The sequence below is a fragment of the Motacilla alba genome, chromosome 5 (genome assembly GCF_015832195.1).
Source record: "Motacilla alba alba isolate MOTALB_02 chromosome 5, Motacilla_alba_V1.0_pri, whole genome shotgun sequence".
Classification (NCBI taxonomy): domain Eukaryota; kingdom Metazoa; phylum Chordata; class Aves; order Passeriformes; family Motacillidae; genus Motacilla; species Motacilla alba.
Genome location: NC_052020.1, coordinates 100823 through 119486, shown reverse-complemented (window position 1 = coordinate 119486; position 18664 = coordinate 100823). Strand labels below are relative to the sequence as shown.

Here is an 18664-nt window from a genome sequence, read left to right as displayed (position 1 = left end):
ATCCATACCAAATTTACTATGGCTTGGAAGCTTCTGTTACAAATAGTGTTGTTTCCTTCCTGTTTTTATAGAGTTTCTTCTTTGTTTTTTCTTATTTTAAAATATATTTTTACTGCAATGACCAAAAACCAGCCTCTGAATATTGTAGTTTATTTTAGAAACCTGTCAAGTCAGGTTCAGTGACTTCTTAGAGGGGTTTGTCACATAAAATATTAGAATTGCTGGAAATGTGCTGCAATTAAAGAACAATCTGTTCAAAATGTTGTCAAACGCTTTCTATGCAGTTTGGGTCCAAATTCTAGAGGTACTAGAAGTTATTTGTGCTTTAGAAATACAAGGCCAGCAATTGGATATTCTTGTTTTAAGTAGAAAGACTGATAAAGAGTTCATGCTGGTTTGGGTTCGTGTTGGGATTTTCTGTTTCACTTCTGTTGGAAATTTTAGGACTTTTATGTAAATACATTTTTCTCCCTCTGAGATGTGTGCGACTTGGTCAGCTTGTCTGGCCAGGAGACAGTCTGAAGAAAGATGGGTATTCCCCTATTACAGCATTTTAAAATCTAGTTCAGTCTGTTTAAGATATCCCAGCTGGCAGTAATGAGATCTCAATTACTGTACTTGGCATTATTTGTTGAGTGAGGTAATTCCTGTCCTCATTTATCTGACTTGACCGTGAGACTCTTCCATAGCAAAGGCCTACTTTATTTTCTTAGCTGGAGTGGCTCTTTATTTGTCTTACTCAAATGCTTTTGTCATTATCAAAAATAAGATGATGAGGGGGAAAAAGCCCAGCAGAGGAGAAGATTACTGCAGTCAGCTATTGGAGAAACTGTTTCTACATTCCCATTCCTGCTGGGGATTATCTACTCGCCATTTTAGAGCCAATTTTAACAATTGGATACAGCTGATGCCATTGTGGAACTTCTCTGACTGTCCTTTCTCTGTGTGCTTCTCCCAAGAATTCTGCTCTGGCTGATGGATTTTCGCAGGTTTTCAAGGAACATGTGGGAAGCAGGCCACTGTTCAGGGCAGGGTCATCAGGGCTCTGCTCTGGTACCTTGACAGGACAAAATGCTGGTTTTGGTGCCCAGCAGTTTGGTTTATAACGACACATGAGTCCTTTGCATCATCTGTGGACAGCTGGATGAGTTTGGACAGCAGTTTTGAGGATCACTGGAACTGGGTTGTCATGGACAGTGTAGCCTCCATCAGTGCTCCAAGCCCTTCCTGGCTGAGAATTTCCATCTGTGTATCCTGTCCCTGTGCTCCGTGGTGGCATTCCTGATGGGGCAAAGATCCCGGCCTGGGGAATCTGCTGGGTCTCAAAGCGGAGTATTTGCCCCAGAAGGGTGATGTAGGATTGCTGATGCCATACAACTTGTGGCTCCATAAACATTTCTGCTTTTGTGGGTGAGGAAACAGCTCACAAAGTGAGTATTCCTGAAGGAGAGGTGGGAGAGGCAGGAAGTGTGAAGAGTGCTGTTTTAAATGTGTTACACTGCAACCTTCATGTGGAAGAGGAGACTTTGTGACAGAGTATTTTTGGATTAAGCTGTGTTGGGTCATTTCTTTCATAAATCTACATAAAAATTTGATGAAAAAAATCTGGCTTTGGCACTGAAACCCAGAAGCCAGAAAAATAAGCAACTTCTTACTTTCATCTCTGGAGCTATACAGTAGAGCTTTCCAGTATTTATTGTGCCATTTAAAAAAATTCTCTTTTTTAACAAGGAAGAGTAACTCAGGCAGACCTCTGACTCTTTTCCCTTTCCCCTCACTGGCTCGTGTGCCTCTGGGTTTCCAGATGGACAAATATAGAAGTGTTTCAGATACACAAATCTTTTCTCAGGAGCTCATTCACCACTGTCACCTGACTTTGCCAGAGCTGAACACTTACGTGTCCAAGTTGTTGTCAAACTGATAATTTATGTAAAATTGGCAGAGACCCAGCAATGTCTCCAGTTAAACTTGCCAGGAAGTCTGGAGGAAATGGAATATAGGAAAGAGACTGAGGGGAAGAAGAATTTTTTTTCCAAGACAATACACGGTTTGAACTCCATTAATTGTGCACACTTCTGCTGCCTTTGAGGAGGTGACATGTCTGTGTAAAAAAAAAAAAAAAAAAATTGCCGTTTAAGAATGATTCTCAAACTTGGCATAGATCTCATCTTGCTGCCAGTTGGTTTAAATATTCTGTTTTCAAGAAGCAAAGCTTTCTAAAACCTACCCAGGCTTCCATTCAGAGAAATATTGGCACCATAGCTTGTTCTTGATGTTCTTATCAAATAGCTGTTCAGGAGAATCATTCTTGTGTTCAGTGGCATGAAAAACTTTCTAAGACTATAATGTGCCCTTATTAAAGAGATTTACTAAAAATTTTGAACTTTATTTGGACTATAAATGGAACATAAGACAAAGTTTAACTCAGCAGATAACAGGAGAATTCATGCCTTCCACTTAAAGTGAATTGCCTTATTTTTCCCTAGATCATATGAACACTAATAAAGACCAAATAGTTGCACACCTTGGAAAGAAGCAGAACCAAAAAAATAATCTTCCATGTAACAAAAAAGTGAGCAAAAAGTGCCCTATTGGTATCTCGTTCGATACCCCGGTAGTGTTGTGGCATATTGATGATCATTATTCAATATTTTAAGATTCTTAAAGTTTCTTTAAGTGCTTGAATTAGTGTTGCAGAGGTCTTGCTGCTTTTTAGACAAACGGAACATGCCTTTTAGAGCAGGATTTGCTCAGGCAAGTGCTTAAGCCTCCATAGATTCATTCATGGTGTGCTGTAACACTTGTGTAATCTACTTTCTTTGGCACACATTGCGGGTGCATACTTCTTATTTTTTAAAACAAACATTTGGTCGTTCGTCCGACTTGTCCTCTACTTTTAGGATATTTCTGTGGCTTGCTATTTTCCTGTAGCACCAAACCCACTGGAATAATGGTGTCCCTTGACAAACCTGGAAAAGTACTGCTTTCTGCTGTTTGTCAATGGAACCTATTTTTCCATTTTTCTGTTGAATTTTGTTTGGTGACTTTGGAAAGCCTGGTAACTGGTGTCTTAGCTGGCCTCTGACTTTATTTACAGACACAGACACTCAAGCATTCACCCTTGGAATTGCCTGTGTGCGGCTCTCTGTCCTTTTGTCTCAGTTCTGGGAGCTCTTTGTTTGCTCTTTCGTGCGTGTGTGTTTCGTGGCGGTGACGATGTTTTGGAGTGATGCTGTGCTGGCAACCAGGTCACAGAGTAATATTGGGCCAGGTTCTCAGGTTTGCCTGGAGGAGTAGCTGGCAAGTGCACTTCAAAGACTTTCATGAAGCAGAAAAAGAAACTTCCCTGCCCTTTAAACTCCTGGAAGACTGTTGATGCACTAGCTTAAAGGAGAAGCATTAGGGATAACTACAGCTAACTTTGATTGCCCTTTCTGGCAAACCTCGTTGCATGTTGCAGTGAAGGGTTAGATTTTCACCTCCAAACACAACCCAGCATATCCCCTGTAACTCCTCCCTATGACGGAATTTGGCCGAGTCTTTGTTTGGCAGCAGCGGGTGAGTTTCTCTTCAGTCATTCCTCACGGTGTAGTTCTGTATTTTCCACACATCCTTCCAGAAGTGTACTCATCCCAATCATTTCCACATGTGAGCTTTTCCTTATTTTCCACCCTTCAGAGGGCTGGTCACTTTGTTCCTGATGGCTCCTTGTGTTGTGCTCTGCATTTATCTTCATAGTTTTCTCATTCCCACTGCTCAGGCTGTAGGCATCAGTCATCTCAGTGCAGTTAGATTTGACTGTTCCATGTGCCATCCCAGCACAGAGCGATGTTTCTTGACCCTAACTGGAGTAACATTCATCCAGGCTCTTTCTTGGCTCTGTTGCTGTTGGTGGGAGATGGATTTTGCTTGGGTGTTGATTAAACAGCCTTCTACAAAAGGAGCAAATTTATCCAAAGCAGCAGCTCACAAGCAAAGTAAATACATTTCAGAGTGTTTCTTGAATGCTTCTATTACCCTGGAGGCTTTGTAGGGCTGCTTGAGCTGTAATCTGCCTTTGAGAGTTGAGCTGTGTGCTCCCACGCTGAGGTGTGTGTTTGCAAGGGAAGTTAAATGGACACTCACTGATGAGCTCATTGTCTCTCCCCTCCACTGTACAGTGCTGGTATCTGTTTGACTTCTGAATCACCTTACTGTCATTACTCAGACATGTAGCTTTTTAAAAAATTACTTCTTTACAGGATTAGGTTTCATCTATTTTGTATCTCTGAACAGTTCAGTGTGGCGTTAGGTGAGCACCAGTGCTGTATGGGAGTATCCAGCTGAATGCTGAAGCCAGGAGGTTAAAAGCTCTAGCAGTTAGAAAAGGTTACAAGGTTAGATTTTCAACTTCCCAACTAACAAAATCGTGTGAATTCTGTCTTCTGAATCTCCCAAGGAGGAGTGTGTGCTGCGCTGTAAAAATCCACCTAGCCCTGTATTAAATAAACTATCGGACTGATTCATAGTTACTGTGTGTGAGCTGAGTAAGGATTAGTCAGTAGCATTGATTCTGGCAATTTCCACTTGGCTTGCTTGAGAAATACATGTGCCCTTTCTAACTAGCAGCTGAGTCCTGTTCTGTATGTCACACTTCCAAGAGGAAGTGACTGAGGGTGGAAGGACTTTATTGACTGGCAGTTCCTAGGGCAACATCAGAGACGTGCACAAAAGAATCTGTGCCTTGGTAAACAAGGATATCAAGCTGGACTCAAAGGTAGGTTGATCTATGTAGGATGTTAATTATGTCAGGGCTTTAATACTTTCTCGGACTTGATCAAGTGTGAATAGAAAAGTGAAATGAGTTCAAGGAATGACCTGTTTTGCAAACATAAATTTAGAGTGTCAGATGAAGGGAGCACAACTAAACTCACTTAAAGGAGGAAAAAGCAATTCAATGTATTAATCCTTCCGTTAATGAGCTGATAACGTTATCTGGTAGGAGAAAATGAAATGAGGTTTAATAGCACATAGGTGACTTAGTGAAATTCAGGCTACAAAAGTTGGAAGTTAGGAGCCGGGAGAACTAAGCTTCGGAACAGAAAAGGTGGGAGGCGGGTAAGGGATTCTTACAACACATCAGTTCTTCCAGGATATCTTTGTAAAGTAAACTTTGACCTGAATTACAGCATATCAGTGTGTCCTATAAAATAGTAGACGAGGTTGCCTCCTGTTGCAGCAGAGGAGAGCAGAACACAGGATTGTACAAGGGAGCAGATATGAATGAATCTGGTATCAGTGCTGAGATAAAACTTGCCTGCTTATCTGTACTCTTTGTTTGAGTAGAAGGAAGTGCAAGGACATACAGCTTTTACCAGGCTGAGCAGGACAGGGAGGGCCAGAGAGACCTGGAGCAGAGAGAAGGGGACTACAGAGACTCTTGCAGCAAAACAAGTCAAAAGGTTAAAAATACTGCCGGGGGTTCTCGTGTTGTTATTCTCTAAAGCATACATATAATGTAATACCCATGAGTTTTGTCCAGCAAAACTAAAATGCAAAGCAAACACCACTTTTGGTTTAATCTTAATTATTAATCTTAATAATTAAATGGATCAAAATATAACACTTTTTTATTTTGGACTAAGAATATCAATACCAGTGATTTGCTATAAGGTGAAATTTCAAGCACTGATACTGGAGGGAGACAAAAGTGGGACAGAAATCTGAGGAGCTGATACTCATATTTAGGAAAACAAAGATGGAGTGATTTAGCATGAAGGTAGTGAAAGTGCCTTTACATTTGTCAGTTAAATTGCTCAGGGTAAATATTTTGTGTCTAGTCAGTTACTTCAGAATTTGGAGAATATAAATTTAAGCTTGTACCTTTAGGGACAACAAATAAATTCAATGCATGTGGAAGAGGAGACAGAACCTTTGAAGAGAGCTGAAGGGACTTGAACACATAAAAAAGCATTTCAGTTGAGTACCAGATGAGTGACTGAAGAAAACATACATACAAAAAATGTATGTATTTCTCTGTTAAAGTCAGGGCACAATAGTGCATGAGATTGAAGTGAACATTTCAGAAAAGTAGGACTCTTAAAAAAAGCCAAAACCCTTTGTATCTATTGTTTAGTCCATGATCCTTTGAAATATGTGATTCTTTTCTGTTCTAAGCATTTTTGTCTGGTTGGGTTTTTCCCCGTGTGTAATCAAAGGGCAAAGGTTGGGCTTGATGATCTTGGGGGTCTTTTCCAACCTTAATGATTGTGTGATGAGTAACAGTTTGCCTGCTTTGGTGGCTCTTTGGTTTCTTTTAAAAAGAGAATTAACAGTTTTACTTAATGATAGGAAAGATCTGGCACTGTAGGGGAGGTTTGAGGTGTGTGGGGCAGTGTGTATGCCCTGAAGTGCTTGGCAAGGTGAGGCTCAGGCCTGCCATTCTGGTATTTGTTTTGGGTAGTTTGTGCCTACTGATTTTTATGGGATTCCTTGCTCAGTGCTGATGTTTTTGGCTGCTGCAGAGGACTTCAGCTGTTAAAACTGGATTTGAAATTCCATTTAGGAAAGCAGACGCCGAGCATATAAACCTGGCTTCCTGTATTAGACTGGGGGTTTTTTTGATAAGCTAATCTTTTACAAACGGCTTTGCTAAACTTGTAATGTCTACTGATTCAGTTCAGATGTTCCACCTGGTGCTGAGTGGTGGTAGGGTGATAATTGCAGGTGAGTTAACTTAAAACACAGTTGACCTGGAAGGGTTTTTTGAGGATGTTGTATATTTCACACTTTCCCTGTCAGTATGCCATGTATATTGTACTTGTAAATAAAAGTTTTTCTGAATACTTAGAAATGGAGACAATGTTCTTTTACTGATAACAAATGAAGGCAAGAGAGACCACTGTGTGCCATAAAGAAGACCCAGTTGCTGTAGAGTCGTGTCTCCAGCAGGGCTGTGAGTTGCTCCTGGTGAAGGAGTGGGATTGGGGTCCGCAGTTATTTTCTGCTCAGGGACTCCTCAGGCCACCTGTGGTGGTAACCCTTGGCAGAATTCCTTCCCATGAGCTGGTCCTACCTCTCTGTGCAAACCATACAAGCCACAGGAGCTTCCAGGCCTCCTGTTGCCTGGCAGAGAGTTTCCACAGCCTTTCCACCTCATGTGAAGGGCTGTGTTGTTTTGAGCCTTTCAGCCAGGCTTTGTTTGATGTCCCCATGACGCTTAATGAGTTTGTAGATCTTGGTCCTGCCAGCTTTCTAAGCTGAAGAGGACCAGTTTGTTTCATCGTTCCTTAAGCAGAACTCATTGCCTCTATTGTTCTACTGAGTGAAAGTAGAAAGTTTTCCATTTTCTAATAAATTTAATTGCTGGGTATTTGTTGGATGATATCCAAGCCATCCTCTGTTCAGGAGCTGTAAATAATTACGAGCATTTGTAAGTGGTAACTAAGGGACTGCATTATTAATATTTGGCACAAGTCTGCTACTTGCAGAAATAAAATCATCTAAACCTACTTAATCTTTTTTGAGGAGGAATGTGAACTGTCTAGTGATCCTTCCTAGGTCCACTGGAATCAGACTGCGTGGGTCGTGGAATGTTCTCTTTTGGAATTAAAACAATAGGTTGGAGAAAACTTCTGGTTGCAACTGTTAGTCAGATGTCCCTTTGCTCTGTGTTGCATCCCTTCTTGATTAGGTGGGGAAGGAGGTTGTTGTGTGGATGGATCTTTGAGTCAAGGATAAAAAAAATCATTAAAAAAAATCAAGCATGCAGCCTTCAGTTTTATGAAGAGTCCATTTTTGGGGTTGGGTGGCTGTGATGTGTTGGGTTTTTTCTGAACAGGTTTTCTTCCTCAGTTGCTCATATTTGGTCTTGTCAGGATTTTCTATCTCTTGGGTTTTTTTGTATGCGTGTGTCAATTGCACACTGTTCTTTGCAACTCGCATTTCTGTTATTTTTAATTTTTGTAATAGTTGAGATGTCTACATAGCAATAAGGATCCCATTAAGTGAACTGCTGGTGTTCCCTGATCATTCCTTTGCCTTTATAAAGGCTGTCATGATTTGGGAACTTGAGTCTTTGTTCCAAATACAGCAGCAATTTTAAAACTTCTTCAGTTTCAATTGTAATGTAAAAGTATGCATTCAAGCTTGACTGTTGATTTAAATTAGAAATCATGGATTTAAAAGCCTGTCTGGAAAATGCAAGTCTGAGGCTTGTATCCAGCTGGATCTCTGGCTGCTGAATGTCACAGGTTTGGAAATGTGGTGGTTCTCAACATCAGCGTGAATGTACAGAGGCACAAAATAGGAATATGTTGTATCAGCCATTTCTCTAAAGGGCTGTCCTATTGCTGTAGGCCTTTCTCAAGAATATAAAGCTTCTACTCCCACTACAGCAGTGACTACAGAGTGCATGAAAACACTCCTCTACTGTGGCTGTATATTAATAACTTGCCATTCACAAAAGAGCAGAGAAAATGTCACAGTGCAGATGTGGATCAGTGGAAAGGTTTCAGCACACCTTGTCTTGCTCAAACCAAGGAGGGTTGTGTGTGTTGAAAACGAATCCTGTTGGAGTGCTGAAAATATCTTGAAAGTGCAGAAAGGCTGTAACAGGGATATTTTAACTGCTTACTGTAGTTGGATGGGACATTTCTTCCCTTCCCCTTCTCTGGCACGTCTCCTCCCCTTGCTTTGAGCTGCTTCTGGGTACCATCTGACCTTTCAGCAAGGCACTGGAGATTTCTGAGCCCCCAGAAGACTGTGCTTGCTCTCCAGTTATTGTTCAGCCTAATGAGTTCGACACACTGGAATGGCAGGCTCTGAGGATTTCATAAAAGTCTCTGCTGGAGTACTGGAAGGGAAATCTGGGGAAAGAGTAATGAGACTAAAAAAGGAAATAAAGCCATCCCTTTGGCACTAAGGTGTTCTGTCAGCTGTTCTGTGAAACTTTGCTGTGAGGTTTACAAGAGTATCTTGTGCTTATCCTGAGCTAGACAAATACAACTTCTTCCAAGCAATATTCTGATGGCTTTTCCTTAAACTATCACTTGATTTGCTCCATCAAGTTTTACTTTGAATGCTGTAACTACAAACCCTCAAAACCAAAACCGCTCAAAATGCTGGCTTTAGTGAGGTTCATGCTGTAGGGTGTTTGGGGCTCACCTTGAACATGTGTCAATTGTCCAAGAAAAAGAGAAGGAAGCATGAAAAGTAGCTAGTGCTGCAGTAGAAGCCAAGAGCATTCACTTAGGTGTTCAGTATGTGGTGCCATGAGACGTCTAACTTTACCTTTAATGTCCTGCTGAAGGACTTTGGGTTGGCATTGTGGTTTCCCTGTCCTGCCGTCCCATGCCTTATTCCCTAGCAGTCCTGAGCACTGCTCTGGCTGGACAGGGAGTTGTGAGCTACAGCAATTCTGCTCCTAATGTGCTGTGTCAATATTAGTGCTGGCCCGGGGGGCCTTGGGAGCTTGCCCTACTTCTCCGTGTTCTCTGTGGCTGCGCTTCCAACTGCTTTGTGTGGCTCTCTGCGAAGGGCAGAGTGTGGGGGAATGCCCAGTGGGAGCTGTCATGGCTTGGAAAGGCTGCCTTTCTCAGCCTCAGCAGCAAATCCCTGCTTCAAAAACCTGGATTTCAGGTATGGTGGTGGCGTTACCTCTGGAGTGTCGGATTATGTTCTTTTCTGACCCATAGATGGGAAAACTGAGGGGCGTTTTAAAAACTTTTATTCCATTTTCATTCTCATGAGAAGGGTGAGACAATATGGATGTTATAGTTCGCACCATTACAATGAGAAGCCAGCTATTTCCTAATTACAATGCATCATAGGTGTTTCTTGGCCTGTCAGCTTTTTTGTCACATCAGCTTTTTGCCAGTTTACTTACAAATCTATTTCCCACACTGGAGCATTAACCAAGACTTGAAAATGACATGTGTATCTTTTTAAATGTATGTTTCTTTATGTGTTTTCCATAGAATAAATTAGGAAGTGCTAAGCTGTTGCAGTGTCAGGGTTTCACTGTTTGATTTGGATTTAATTGGCAAATAGTGTGACTTCAGGAAAGGAAGCTGCTGAGCTTACTTATGTCAGTGTTTATTGTTGCTCCACCAACAGAGGGACTGCAATTGCAGGTGCATGTGTGGGGAGAAGTTTTGTTAAAACTGGAAATTTGTCAATAATTTTAGAGTTGCAAATTTCTGTTTCCACACGAACTTTAATGTATACAGTAGTTATGCCCTCATTGTACGTTCTCTGGATTATTTTTTTTTTACCAGGTTCTGACTTGTACACTTAACAAAAAGCTGTGATGCCCTCTTATTCAAAAAGCACTGGTAGTGCAGGAGAACAAAAATTCAGTTGAGCCTCTGAGATAGTCTGAAGGAAGAAATGTAGACATTCAGATAGATGTGATGCATTTGTGTTTGACAGCTGATTTTGTGGGAAGTAAAAAAGAGCTTGTAAGAAACCAGTGGGGGAAAATGAGCCTGTAGAGGATATGTGAGCTGGAGGAAGTGGTGGAGAGGCAGCCAGAGTGAGGAATACCCCAGCTTGGTTCCAGGCAGGGTGAGAGTTTCTTCCTTTTCCCAGGGCTTGCTTTAGGATGGAAGGGAAAGTGACAGCCTGTTGGCTTTGCTTTGTCAGGCTGGCAGAGTGCTGAGAGCAGGGGCGGCTTCTTCCAGCCAGAGATGAAATCCAGCAGGACCAGAGGGAATATGCAAAAACTGGAAATGAAAGTATCAGCTATAAATAGAACCACCTGCCTTTGTTCCTTCTGGTGATATTTTTGCCCTCTTGTTCCAATGCTTTGTTCCCTGAAGATATAAAGTATTTAGCTGCAGTTTGGCAGTAGATCTCTGAATGAAGGGTCTTGCGCATGCCAAATGTGTTTGGGTTTGTTGTAGTAGTAATAATATGACTGGAAAACAGCTCCATGCAATATCTTTAAACGTATTTGGACCAGGTGGTTCAACTCAAAAGAAAACTAGGACTTTCACCTTAGTACATGCACTTCAGAGGCTAAAAGAAGTGAGTAATGGTTTAATGTATTCAGCTGAAAAATGGCTAACTTCCCATAATGCATAAACTTTAAAAGTCAAGTGAGAAAATATTACTTGAGTAGTATTATTCATGCCATGGTTTGAAGATATTGTCTGGTTTGGATGCCTACAATGCTGCAGTAAGAGGAGGGAAGAGAATGAGGACCTGACAAAAGCCCAGAAGGACTTGGTGGCTGGAAGCTGGAGTAACTAGTGGAGTACTGAGATAGTGCTGTGCCAGTGAGAAGATGACTTGAGTTAAAGCTTGTGCTCACTTAAGTGTTAAGTGTTAAAGTCAAGAGATCCTATAAAAAGAGATATTAAAGTACAAGCAGTAGTTCTGAGCTTGAGGAAGAAGCTCTGGAAGGGTTTCCGTGGCGTGCCAAGTTGCTGATCACAGGGTAAAATTCTACTTTTGACACAAATGAGGAAGTGTTTTGCTAGGCTGCTGATTCATTTTAAAGACACATTTCTTTGAACTTACGAGAGGATTTTGCCTTTCTGACACTGAAAGGCAACTTTTGAGATTATGAACTACAGGAAGAATATTTGCTGGGTTGTGAGGATCCACGAGCTTCACTGAGCTGCAATAAGGAAATTAAATTTGCCCAGATCATATCACAGTCATAATAATACTTACAGGGTACAGCTGGGCTTTTTTCATCATCTCTAGATTAGAAGATGTGCATTTAAACAATATGAAACTTTCTTGTTCTGTTTGGCTAATTAAAGTCTTTAAGGCCTGTGTCTAAAACATCTGTCTGCTGTAAACTGGTGCTCATATTTAGGGGTTGGATGAAATCTTGAAACAAAAAGCTGCATCTTCTGGACTGCAAGTGCAAAAAGGAGCCATTCCCAGCCGCGAGTTAGAGAGGCACTGATTGTAAATTCCCACTGTTTGTATAACACGGGGAGTGAGTTAAATAGCTTACCTACTTGTTATCTTGAATGCTGCTCCTGCTCCAGAAATGTCAGTCCAGGTTGTGTACAGTCCTCTTACAGAGAAAATTCTAATCTTCTAAAAATTTTGGCTTTGAAGTTGACTCTGCAGTGAATCTTCTGTTGTTGACAGATCAGAAGTAATGTGTACAATTTGGGAGACTTCACAGAACCACTGCCTCCTCAGCTGAGAAGGTTTTTGTTGTTTTGTGGGTTTGGGTGTGTGTTTCTGATCAAAGCATGCTGGAAGTACATAAGCTATTAAAGAAATCAACTTTGGTTAGGTTTTTCCTTGAAGCCCATTAATGCTGGATAATTGATTTACCCACATGGTAGGATGGATTTTCCTGTCTTTCACACGCCCTGCTCTGCCTCCCACCCTCTCCAAATCCCTTGGCTGCCTTAGGGTTGGTGAGCAAGGACTGCATCCTGTGTTTGTGAAACAGTAGGTCCCTCATACATTGGAGGCTGGACCTGGCTTGGAAACTCAGGACTTCAGCTAAGTTTAGATTGCAGTAATTGAGGGGGTGGATTTATTTTGTTGTGCCTGAGTCTGTTTCTTTTTTAACTCTGTCATTACTAAAAGAACAATTCATTTTGATGTCAAATGAGCAGATTGAAATAACTGGCCCAAAGGACTTAAAGTTTCTGTTGTCTTTTAATTTTAAATCTTCTCATTCTCCCCAATCTTGAAAATACAATACCTTGTTTCTTCTCACACATACACAAAATCTTCTGAAGGATTGGAATAAATAAATATTAAATATCGCATCGTAACATAGATTTTGTGAACTTACTTTACCAACATTTAAGTTAGCGGACCCTATTTTTAATGTTACTTTGTTCCATAACTTATATTACAGAAATTCTGGGGTGCTGTGCTGAACAAAATTTTTGAAGCATTGTTTTAAAGTATGTTGGCTTGGGTGTCTTGGGTTTAAATAATTAAAGCACTTCTGACATTGGGCTCAGTCCTTTTTCTACTAGCAGCTGGATTTCTTAGGATGACTGATTTTTACCTAATTTATGGAATAATGGCTATATCCCTTTCCAGTGAAGTCAGTCTGGGTGTTTTGGAACGGCAGGACCTGTTGAAATCCTAAGACATCCAGAGATGCGTGCTGGTTGAGAGTGGATCTTTCATTGACAGATAGACCTGGGTGTAATTCTCAGTGTAACTTTTTTTACTCTGTAGGAGATCAGCTGTTAGCTTACAGGTGTTGTGTGGCAGCTACACATTTCTGGTAAAACCCTCCTTAATGTATCCCTGTTGACATTTGAGGTGAAATACGAACATGTGTTCCTAGAATATCTGTGGTGATCTCAGTGTGTCTGTAAAATGTCACAAGGCACCCAGTAACACACAGAGTGTGCAGAGCTCTGGGGCAGAATTCGGTGCTTCCTGCTCTCAGTGGAGACGCCTGAAGTGCTGGTTCAGTCTCATTCTGTGCGCTGGGGCTGAGTTCAGGAATTCCTGCAGCACTGGGAGCTCTACCCAGCACCTGCTCATGTGAGGACCAGTACTTGGTTCCAGTAGCCTGTAGAGAGCCTACGGTTTGTTTCATGTGTACAGGTTTCATAAATCCCTTCAAGCCTGGCCTTCCAAGAAAGGCAGGTCCCTTTCTGCTTTCCCTGTGGAAGCAGTCTCTTGGCACCTGAGGAGTGCATGTACTGGCAGATTGATTATTGAAGCACGCCAAATTCTTTTGGTAACAGCAGCATGTTAGTACTGATTTCCAAGGGTGTGCATCACCACCTTTTCACAAGGGCTCGATTAGTTCCCTTGTGATGTTTCCTTTTGATGGCTGCCCAGAATGAAATATGCAAACAGGGCAGCATAAGCTCACTTCAAAGAATAAGAGCTGAAAGAGTCTAATCTTGGCTGAGGAGAAGCTTACTCTAGTTCAAGCTTTCAGTAATGGTTGCAAACTGGCAAGCTTTGTTGAAACCCTCTTGCAGCTGGGATTCGATGGGTAGGTAGAGAAAAGAGGCAGACACTCTTGGGATGTGAGGGGAAATGGAATCTCCAGTGGCTGAGGGTCAGCTGGATAATCAGGATGCTGGTAGTGATGATGTCTCCAGTAGCTGTTCTGTAGAATTTTAAGCTAGACCTTGAGCTCTATTGCTACAGGTATATCCTAGTCCCGTCTTAAGGAGGGAAATGCTTCATGTATAGCACAGCTGGTCTAAACAGGTTTGATTCCTGGAGGTGGCATGGGTTGGCTTTGGTTTTGATCCATTTTTCCTTTTCTGCTTTGAAGGTGATCCATGCTTCTATCCACAAGGCCTTCCCATGTGACTACACCACCTTGAAACACATATTTGTCTGCTTCACTGAGGAAAGAGCATGAGCTAGGGTTTTTGGGGGTTGTTTAATTCTATTGGGTTCTCTTTCCAGAACCAGCCTTTCCTTCCATGCTGTCTAAAATGTTATACTTAGAGCTGCAGACAAATGCAAACCTGGGAGGGGTGTCTAAGACACCACATAAATGTGCTACCAAACAGGGGGATCTCTACAGAGCAGAGCAAAGGGTCACCAAAAATCTTGTAAAGAACCTTAGGAAGTTAGCAAAGAGAAATGCCAAGTCCTGCGCCTGGAGAGGAAAAACCCCGTGTCTCAGTACAGATTAGGGACTGAATAGCTGGGAAAGAGCTTGGCAGAAAAGCTATTGATGGTTCATGAGCCTCCAAGGGTGTCCTTGCAGCAAAGAAGGCCAAGAGCCTCCTGGATTGCATCAGGAGTTGTGCTGCCAGCAGGCTGGGGGAAGTGATCCTTCCCATTTACTGGGTGCTGCTGAGACACTTCTGTGTTCTGGGTCTAGTTTTGAGCTCCCCTGTGCAAGAGGAAGTTATTTTAGTTGGCACTTATTCTTGGTTTTGAGGCAATGAGAAGTCCTTTGTTAAGTAGCTGGAAGTAAAGATTGAGGTACTTTCCCTCATAAACAAGGAGAGATAGGAACCAAGACCCCTCTTGATCTGGGAGTCTCAGTGTTCTGTGAACAAGGTAAAATGCATTGTTGTGTGTCTCCATCACCGTTGAGAGAGGCTGGAAAGCCGTGAGGTGATGCCATGATGTGACCTGTTCTGCCTTTTCTCAGAGACTCTGCTGATGAACAGATGCTTTTGGTGTGGGAGTGTACCTGGACAGATTGATCTACTGAGAAACTGCACGTGGAGTTTTTCTTCTGTTTATTGGAGTCATTTTCCCCTCCATGTCAAAATGACTTGACTTGTAGCTTTGTGACTGGTTAAAATTCATGGGCTGCTTCCCTCCAGCCTGCTGCTTTTTGCTTAGGAAAGATGGGGAGCAGCTGTTGGAAGAGGGGTCTCTTGGGCAGCTGAGGGCTGTGCTCTGCCCTCCAGAGAGCAGGGCATCCCCCTGCCCTGTGTTGTGAGGGGCTGCAGGAGGCTGGAGCAGCTCTGGCTGTGTGGTCAGGCTCCAAACATGAGCTGCTGATGTCGGGAGGAGTTCCAAAACTCAGATGTGAATCACAGACTGCCAGGGGCTGATGGCTATTAGTTTCTCTGGGTCTGGATTGAAGGCACTCGAGACAGTAGTTCACGTTCGGACTCAGGTGTTTATTATTTCTTATCAGTAAAACAGTCTCACTACCGTGAGTTCGGCAGCTTTTCATTAGAAGGCACAAAATGGCCAACAATCTCTTGTTACAAGGTCCTTCAAGACTAAACTATGCAATGAAGAACTGACACCTAGATTATTTTCCCTTTTAACCCAATGACTGATCCCACAGAACCTGCAATGCGGACCTTTCTGCCCAGTTACAAAACATCACCCAAACCCATGAAGAAGAAGGAAGAAAAAGATGGAGAACAACCTGCCTGCACCCTAAAACCTCCATCTTGCTTCATATTTATTTCTGTATTCTAAAACCCCAAACTCTTTAAGTTTTCCACCCTGTGATATTACACACTTCTAACCAACTACACACCCCTAATCCCAGTGCTGTTAATCAATTTTGGAAGCCTTCTCCACAGCCTCAAGTCACATGCAGTGTTCTCTTGTGGGTCTGTCCCTTTCAGCACAGAAAGTTTAAAATTCTCAGCATCCAGGATTCCAACAGATGGGCATGCTGAGGACTCAGTGGTAAAAGGGTGACCCCAACAAACACACCAGGGTAAAATCCCTTCTTTGCACCAGAGAGTGTGGTGAGATGCATCTGCATGTGAGAGGAAGCCACAGGGCTTTTTTCTTCTGAAAGTGCAGAGTACTTGCAAATGGTGTTAGGGAGCCATTAAAACCAAACTGTATCAATGCATTGGGAAGATAAGAAGTATTCTGATTTAGGTATTCCTTAAGTACTGAGGGCAAAGAAAACCACCCTGCTTTACTTCCAAGATCTTGTGATTCCTATGGAGTATTCCATAATAAAGGCTCTGATGTTACTTGCAGCACTGAGCCCATGGATGTTGATCTGCATCTTGAGATCATCCTGGGGACACTTGGAGTCCTCGTGCTGCTGAGCTGAAATCTCCCCACCACTGAGTGCAAGTGTGCTGGGAGCCTCCAGCAGCAGCAAACTGCTGCTAGGGAAGATGAAGAGCCTCTTTTTGTTTTGTACCAGCTTGTGCTGTGACAGTTCACTCCAGCAGTGGACTACTGCTGTGAAGGGAAGTAGATGGTTTCCTTTCTGGGGCTGTTTTTGGTTCAGCCATTCCCCATAGGGACAATGAGTATCTTTTCAATGACTTCTTCAGGAAACCACACCACGGTTTTCCTCTGTCATTGCGAAATTGCGCTTTTGAGATACGAGACACTAATGATTCATAAAGTTATGAATTGCGTTTCTTTCAGAATAAATCCTTGCGTGCCTTGGACACGGCTGCCTCTTGCCTGAGGGAAGCCAGAGCTGATGGGGCTTGTGGAAAGAGGTCCTGACTCTGGGTGGGTGCTTGGCTCATGGAGTTGACCTACTTTAGCAGTGACCTTGATTTGCTCGGAGGTGTTTGTGTACTCGTGATCAGCTTTGCTGCATGATTAGGCTGGTCACGTGTCATCTCACTTTTTTTTAAGGGACTAACAGTAAGATTTATTTTTGCTGTCTCATTAGCCTTGTTTCAGGGGATCAGAGGAAGGGGAAATGCAAGGAAGGGGAATCCCAAGGAAGGAGTCCCAAACTACTGTAGAGACAAACTGTCATGGATACAGTGACAAAATACCATTTGATTCTCCTCTGCAGGAGAATTCAATCAGGAAGTAGACTCCATGGCATTTTTTTCAAGTAGGTCCTCAGAGTACTTTGGCAATAAGTTTGGCATCATAAATGGAAGATTCGAACTTTGCTTAAATATATGGCTGACTTTTGTGGTCCCCCTCAGAGAGAATTTTTTTAGGCATTGAACATCCAGCAGATGGAGGCTGAAAAGACAGAAAATATTCAATTTCCTAGGATTTTAAGAAAGCCTTGTGAAAAAACATTTCTCTGAACTGTTCACTATTTAGTGGGGCATGCTGATTTCTGCTCTGATCATTGAGTTGACATCTTCTTAACTTTAAAACTCATTTCAAGAGACATGCATAGTTCCTAACTCCTGTAATGCTAAAATGTAGGACTGTGATTGTTAGGACTGGGTGAGCATCTGGGACATGGTAGAGAAAGGGCTGACTGAAAATTAAATTGAGAATTCTGCTCTTTCTATATTTTTTTCTGCTCAAATGGTCAAGACACTTAAAATAGCTGCTTTGAAACTATCAAATGTAGACAGGTATAAAATAGCACAGCTGAATGGACACTTCATTTTTTTTTCTATAAAACTGATATCAAATTTTTGTTTGAGATGAACAACAAATTGGTTTTTGCATTAGTGCACAGTGACTTGTGCGATGTTCTGGTTCTGAAGCTAAAATGCTGACTGTTGAAGGCATTCTTAAAGAGAGAGGACTGGGGTAAACTTACAAACCCTTTTTCCTCCACCCCTTTTTTTCTTTCTTCATTCCAGCTCATCCCAGCCTTCTGTCTGAGGTCATCATAGGTGGTCCCTGAAGTTTCCTAATGCAGTAAAATGTGAGTTCAGCCAGCACTCTCACATAAAGAGGTGTTCAGAAACACACTAAGTTTAGCTATAACTAATTTCTTCACATCAGCTGAGACTGAAGATAATGGGTTTGGGTCTGAACCTAGCACAGATAAATAGCCAGTGACTGGTTTTACTGTTAAATTGAGATGCAGCAACCTCACCCACCGCAGTAACACCACTGAGTCTGTAGCTGTTGGGCTGCTGGGGCTGAGAGAGAGAAAACAGACAGCTGGGAAAATAGGGAGACAATAGGGCCTGACCTACAAATAGCTATGGGTGTGGATGAAAGCCTTGCAAAAACAAATGTGGTTATGGATTCAATGGCATTTCATAATTTGACTTAAATTTGTACTGATTTAGCTTTGGTCAGTTCTGGTTCCAGCTGGCCTCTTAACATCCACACATTCCAGAAATGGAAAAGGGGGTGGGTTATTTGGGAAAGGACCACAGAGGAGTTGTTGGGTGAGATGGACAAGGGGCCCTCAGCAACAGTTTGGATGCTGTGCTGCTGGAACAGCAGTGATCCTCCCTTCAGTAGCTGCTGGTACCAAGACAATGACTTGCCTGACCTTACAGTGCCAGCTTGTGAAATTCTGAATTTGCTGTTCTGGCAGAGCTGAAGAAAATGGTAACAAGCAACTTTAGATTTTTTTTGCCTAATAACTCATACC

General features: G+C 42.2%; 1 protein-coding gene across 11 annotated transcripts in view; it reads left to right on the top strand.

The window, feature by feature from the left end:
* Positions 1–18664, top strand: part of ARNTL (aryl hydrocarbon receptor nuclear translocator like) — a 50022-nt gene that overhangs the window by 5901 nt on the left and 25457 nt on the right. Inside the window, exon 2 of one of the 11 annotated variants that reach the window (XM_038136915.1) lies at positions 17916–17980. The exons of 9 other annotated variants lie outside the window; for them this stretch is intronic. The gene's annotated coding sequence lies outside the window, so the exon portion shown is untranslated. Of the gene's footprint in view, positions 1–16838; positions 16861–17915; positions 17981–18664 lie in introns of those variants that run through there. One more of the 11 variants, XM_038136918.1, reaches the window with a different exon arrangement.